The following is a 7335-nucleotide window of genomic DNA, read 5'->3' on the forward strand; positions in this document are numbered from 1 at the left end:
AAAAATAACAGAGGTGGACTTGATCGGACCACCTATATCTTTACATTTTGTCCACTAGAAGACCTCCACAGTCCAAACACACAAGGGTCCCTAACCTCAATTTACAGTCTTAACAATTCAAATGGGCCACTAGCTGTTGGTTACCTTTTTTTAGAGCCTGAATGTCGGTTTGAGTTTCAGTGGCTTGAAAAAAAAAAAGGAATGATGTATTAGTGGTTGTGCACAGCTCAGGCTACCCAGTTATGGTTATTGTATGCTTACTGGAGCCCCCACTGTGTTAGACTTTAAAAGAAAATTGATGTATGGGGTCATCTGTTGGAGCCAGCTATTACCTCATGTTGGCAGGCTTTTTTTTAGCATTCAAGTCGTAGAGGGTTGCTTAAAGTAAAAGCCTGGTCAAAAATCTTTTAGTTAAAGTGGTATTAAACCCCAAACTATAAGGCTGATTTCACACAGGTGGTCTGAACAGGCCCGCCTGTCAATTTTGGTGTCGTTGTTCCCTATGGAGTGGTGGGATGTCCGCTGACACCTGCCAGCATCTGATCTGATTCTATCCACTAAAAGTAGATGGATAGGAGATCCATTCCCTATCCATCTGGCAGGTCGGATGGAAATGGACAGGCAGTCAGTTTCTATCTGACCGCCCAATAGAGAACAGTGCGGCTGTGTCGGTGTCTGCTCTGCAAAGCAGGGAATAAAAACCAGCACATCCCTTAGTAAAATCAGCACACCTTACACATAGTAAACATTGTTAAACACACACATTTAACCCTGTGATCACCCCAGATGTTAACCCCTTCCCAGCCAGTGTCATTAGTACAGTGTTAGTGTATATTATTAGCACTGATCACTGTAGTAGTGTCACTGGAGATGTCAGTGGCAGTCATTTCCCACAAAGTATCAGTGTTAGATTGCCTGCTGTCCCGTTAGAAGTTGCTGATCACCCCCATTACTAGTAAAAATAAATAAATAAAAAAGGTGATATAACTTTCACGCAAATTAAGCAATATACACTTTTTGGGTTTTTTTTTTTACCAAAGACTTGTAGCATAATACATATTGGCCTAAATTCATAGAGAAATTAGATTTTAATTTCTTTTTTTATTGAATATGTTTTATAACAGAAAGTAAAAAAGACTTCTTATTTTTTCAAAATGTGTGCTTTTTTTCGTTTATAGCGCAAAAAATAAAAAAAATCCAGTGGTGATGAAATACCACCAAAAGAAAGCTCTATTTGTGGGAAAAACTATGACATACATTTTGTTTGTGTACAGTATTGCATGACCGTGCAATCGCAAGTTGAATTTAAATAGTCTGGTTATGAAGGGGGTAAAACCCCCTGGAGCCTAAATGGTTAAAAAGACCACACTGCCATACTCAGGGCTAGGTCGACGTTACAGCTATTCTCCACCCAAGAATAGCTTAATGGAACGTCTTCCTGCAGCATTTGAGTAGCGGTGAACGAAAACTACAAATCTTTACAGAGTACAGGCTAGCCAACACCAGAGGGCGCTCATCCACTCCCAACTCTCCACAAAACAAATGCACCTGCAAAGATTCAAGCGGACTTCCAACCAAAAAGTGGAACACTCGCTTATATGCTTCCTCCCTGCCTTTCGGTGTCACATTTGGCACCTTTCAGGGGGGAGGGGGGAATGGGGGGACTTGGACCTGTTTTTAAAAGGCCCCCTTTTCCACTTCTGGAGACAGGTCATGGCCCGATCTACCGGAAGTTTGGCCCCCCTCCTCGTTCAGATGCAGGGACAATTAGAATGCGCAGCACGCTTTGCAGATTCACAGTAGGGAACCAGGAGTGAAGCCTTAGCAGGAATGGCGGTGGCAGCATGGGAGTAGATCCGAAGATAGACATTGCAGGCTCCCTGGACAGGTAAGTGCCCTAATATTAAAAGTCAGCAGCTGCAGTATTTGTAGCTGCTGACTTTTAAATTTTTCTCACCCAGGCTGGAACTCCTCTTTAACCAGTGAAGCTACCTCAGACAAAAGTCCACAGAATAAACCAAGGAAATGTGTTTAATAAGAATGTTCAAATTAACTGTTTAAATAAAGTAAGCCCTAGCAGGACTTAAATGCCCAAACAAAATAATAAAGCCTTTTCGGATAAGGATATAGTACCATCGGTTTACATTAATCTTCTATGCATACATAAACGCAAAGATTCAAGCTAAAAAGATTAAAACCAACAAAATAATACCTCATAAATGGAGGATAGGATACCTTGAAAATGCTGATGATAATCACCAGCAATAAATTACCACACAGATATAAATGCATGAATATCAACCCATTCTACAAAGATCACATAAAATAAATAATGGATAAAATAGAAAATTCATCAGTACTTAACTATTATTGATAAAGGAATTAATGTCCTACTCAACATTCAATCCTAATGGATTATAAGACTTCAATTATTAAATCCAACATGTTTCCTGTTGTGAGATTTGTCTGACATTATTACTTCCCCTCCAGCACACCTTAAAACGCTCTATTCCTACCACTTTTAAACAAGCAGGATACTTATGATGACATTGGGCAAAATGTTTAGAGAAAAATGTGGCCTTTTAACCCTTTAATATTGGTTAAATGCTCCCAAATAGTAATGCCCTTTTAGTCCCACCCACATACTGCAGGTGGCACAGGCACTCCAGGAGAGAGACAACATTCTTAATGGAACAGGTAATAAACTGATCAATTTTATACACTTTTTGAACAGTGGACTGAAAAGATTTTGTTCTAAAAGAAATAAAGTCACAACTGCTACAGACTGGGCATTTCCTTCATGAAAAAAAAATAAAAAAACGAAAAGTAGGTCGTTCAATAACATTACAGCGAACCAATGCGTTTCTGCAAATTGCAAAATGCACCAAAAAGTGCATAGGTGTGAATGTAGGATAAATGATTTGTCTCATCCCTGAAACTGCTACATCAGAAAGATAGCTTGTTTTAAAAAACAAAACAAAAAACACAATAGATTTACCGGAGGTAAAGAGCCTGAAAAAGAAAAAATTAATTCAGCCATCGTATCTAAGAGTTGGTAGGCTGAAAAAAATGTCTTTTGGGGTTTAATACCACTTTAAAGCATTTTTTACCCTAAATATTTGGCCCCCTCTATCACCTTAAATACCTTGCCAAACCCTGCCTGCCCTCCCCCTGTAAACTGACCACGGATTATCATGACTGCTGAGCCCTGACACCATGGTCAGTTTATGTGTCTCTGTCATCCGCAGCTCTCCTCTCTCTCTCTCTCGCTCTCCCCCCTCCCTGCCTGTCCGCTAGTGACAGTGCCCAACCCTCCGCTCTTGCTGCTGAAAGAACATTCAGTTTCTCATACAATCCTCTCTGTTTAATAAAAAGGTAAGGAGCCCCTGTCTCTGTGCTTTAAAAAATAATGCTGATATATACCCAATTTCAGCGCCTCTCTCCTCCTCTCGACTGACCTCAGCTGGGGATTCTCGGCTCCTCCCACTGCAGCTGTCAGATCAAGAGAGAGGAGAGAGGCAGCCGGCCACGTGAGCATTGGGGGGCGCTCTGAAATCAGGTATATAGCGGCATTATTTTTATAAAGCACAGAAACAGGGGCTACTTACATTAATAGATAGTGAGGTGCATAAACCAGACAACAGGGAACCTAAATGCACTTCCGGCGCCTGGGATCTAATATCAACTGATCCCAAGTGAAGAAAAAGATGTGTCAACAAGTGAGGTGGATTCTATCAAATAGTGGTAAACTTGATAAAAGGCCAAGAGCAGCTATTTTAAAAATGGGAAAAAACCCATTGACAGTATAAAAACAAAGTATCAAATAAAAAGAACTATGGTTCAAAAATGATAAAAACAGCGCTGTGTAATAAAGTGATAAATAACCCCAAAAGAGAGGTTTCTATTGAAGATACAGATGTGAAGTGCTGGGTGATCAAAAAATAGGTGGAAGTGCACCCTCAGATCTATTTAAGATTCACCCATATGCTGTGAGAGTGCCCACTTCTGAAAAAAAAGGCTTGACGCAGCCTGTAAAGGCGATGTTCAGAACTCACAAGCACTCCTTCAAATGATCCTCAAATTCCTCTGTGACGGTCAAACTTGGTGATGTTACATGTAAACAATAAAAACACTAAAATAGTGAAGTACTGCTAACATTAAACCATACACTCTAAGTGGGAAATAGTTCCCTATGTAAAATGCCCGTACAGGAAAATAAATAAGAATGAACAAAAAAGCAAGCCTGTATTCTCTGCTGATGTCTGCTGTCGTCTCCGTCCTATGGACACCAGGGGCCGCACGAGTGCTTCTAACGCTGGCAAACAAGTGGATGGTTTGTAGACTGCAGGTAGGCTTCCGTGTTGCGCTGTTGTAGCCACGCCCTGACGCGTTTCGTCACTTCCGACTTCAACAGAGGGCGTGGCTACACAGCGCTGTCACTATCCCTTTGTAACCCGTCGGAGACAGCTATTGGATGCGCATGATCCGCCCCCCGGACATGATAGGTGCACGCCAGACCAAGAGGAGGGATAAGCATCAGCTATACCGATTAGGGAAAGAGTAGGGGATTGTGGACTAGTAAACGGCTGCACTTTTAATCGAGAACTATGTCTCTCAAAAATATCCGCAAACTGGATGCTTATAACAATTAAAATCACGGGGGAAACTATTTGTAAATAATTTCAGCAATCCAGCATTGGTTATAAAAACGTATGATTCAGAAATGAATACGTATGATTCAGAAATAAATGACAAAACTAGGAAAAGCCCGCTCAGCCAATCATAGAAGGCCTGGGCGGGAGTTATGAAAATAGGCAAGTAGAAAATGTAACAACTATCTGAAAGCCGTGCCTTCCACATCCAATCATCAAAGGATGGAAAAGGTTGTTTCCACAAACTTGGCTTAGCAACATGTATAGTAAAGGTTCGGTCATTCCAGACACTACACCAAAGGTGTAGGGAAGTGTTATTGGTGTCTGTATAAATATTTGGGGGACAGAGCAAAATAAATAAAAATGTAGTTCAAGAGCAGTAGCTGTGTGACAAAGATAACAGCGTGTGTAGTCTATTGTTGAAACAAAAAAACATTTAGAGCCTACAGATTAGAAGTGTCATCTGTGGAATTTGTCACATGTTTAAATCCTACTGACTTTTAATATGGTAATTGTATAATATATAGCGCTACTCCTGGTTATAGCATATTGAGTTATGGTGATCATAGAAATACATGAGCTAAAGAGTATACCCATTAGATATTTCTCATTAGAAGCACCTGTAGCGCTAATAAATAGGTGCCGCAGTGGGACCATGTTGCAGCAAATAAATATAATATTATAAAAATAATACTATATATGATATCATTTATAAATAAATATTTTTATAAAAAAAGATGATTAAAAAAATATTAAAAAAATGTTAGTATCGAGAAGAAGGAGGACCAATTCGAGGTATACAGGAAAAGGGATTGGTAGCAGACAGACACATATATATGTGTGTGTAGACATATATAAATAAATAAAACACAATCAATGTGCCAAAAAAATATATATATATATAAAAATATATATAAAAATATATAAAAATCTATATAAAAATAGATATATAAAAATTATAAATATATAAAAATAGGTATAAAACACGATATAAAAATAGAGAGGTAAAAGCCGATAAAGCATCAATAAAAATCCATCAATCAGATCAGACCCATAAAAATTTCTAAAACAAGGAGAAATAACACAGATAAATCTGTGTATATATGTGCCCCCCTCGAAAAAATAAGGGTCATTGAGAGATGTATTGTTGTGGACTGCCTAATAGGTAGTTTAAGAGTCACTGATAAAGCAGTTTATATCTAGTTCAACGTTGAGGCCTTTTGGCAATAAAGTATCAACGGCATAGATCCACTCAGTTTCACGTTTTGAGAGTTCTCTTACTATATTAGAACCTCTCCATGATGCTTTAATGTGGTCAATACCCCAAAATTTGAGACCAGCTGGGTCCTGGTTGTGATGCTGTTTAAAGTGGAGAGATACACTGTGGTCCTTATATCCCAACTTAATATTTGCCACGTGTTCAGCAATTCTGACCTTCAGGGCACGTTTAGTTCTTCCTATATATAATAACCTACATGGGCACTCCAACATGTAAACCACGTGAGTGGTATTACAAGTAATGAAGTCTTTTACAGTGAATACAATTCCATTCGATGTAGAAGTGAAGGTTTCCACGGGGCCTCTAGATCTGTCAGCTTCTCTGCAGGGAAGACATTTTCTGCATGGAAAAAATGAATCTTTGTCCCAGAAGGAAGGTGGTTTCTTTGGGACATCCAGCACCTTCTTCACAATCTTATCACCGATGCTCACAGCCTTTCTATATATAAACCCAGGATTGGTCGGCAGGACTGTACTTAAAATTTTATCTAAAAACAGGATATGCCAATGAGTTTTAAAAATTCTCTCTACTTCCCTGTACTGGCTGTGATATCCAGAAATAAAACTCCACTCTTGTGTGTTTTTGTTTTTTGGTGGCATAGACCTAGTTGTCAGAAGACAGTTTGCTCTAGGTATCAGAGAGAGGTCTTTGATAATTTTTTCCAGATGTGAGTCCTTGTATCCCTTTTCAATGAATTTATCTTTGAGAACAAGGGCCTGTGAAATGAAGTCAGTATCTTCAGTGCAATTGTAGTGTCTGGAATGACCGAACCTTTACTATACATGTTGCTAAGCCAAGTTTGTGGAAACAACCTTTTCCATCCTTTGATGATTGGATGTGGAAGGCACGGCTTTCAGATAGTTGTTACATTTTCTACTTGCCTATTTTCATAACTCCCGCCCAGGCCTTCTATGATTGGCTGAGCGGGCTTTTCCTAGTTTTGTCATTTATTTCTGAATCATACGTATTCATTTCTGAATCATACGTTTTTATAACCAATGCTGGATTGCTGAAATTATTTACAAATAGTTTCCCCCGTGATTTTAATTGTTATAAGCATCCAGTTTGCGGATATTTTTGAGAGACATAGTTCTCGATTAAAAGTGCAGCCGTTTACTAGTCCACAATCCCCTACTCTTTCCCTAATCGGTATAGCTGATGCTTATCCCTCCTCTTGGTCTGGCGTGCACCTATCATGTCCGGGGGGCGGATCATGCGCATCCAATAGCTGTCTCCGACGGGTTACAAAGGGATGGTGACAGCGCTGTGTAGCCACGCCCTCTGTTGAAGTCGGAAGTGACGAAACGCGTCAGGGCGTGGCTACAACAGCGCAACACGGAAGCCTACCTGCAGTCTACAAACCATCCACTTGTTTGCCAGCGTTAGAAGCACTCGTGCGGCCCC

Source organism: Rana temporaria, chromosome 9, assembly GCF_905171775.1.
Source record: "Rana temporaria chromosome 9, aRanTem1.1, whole genome shotgun sequence".
NCBI classification, from domain to species: domain Eukaryota; kingdom Metazoa; phylum Chordata; class Amphibia; order Anura; family Ranidae; genus Rana; species Rana temporaria.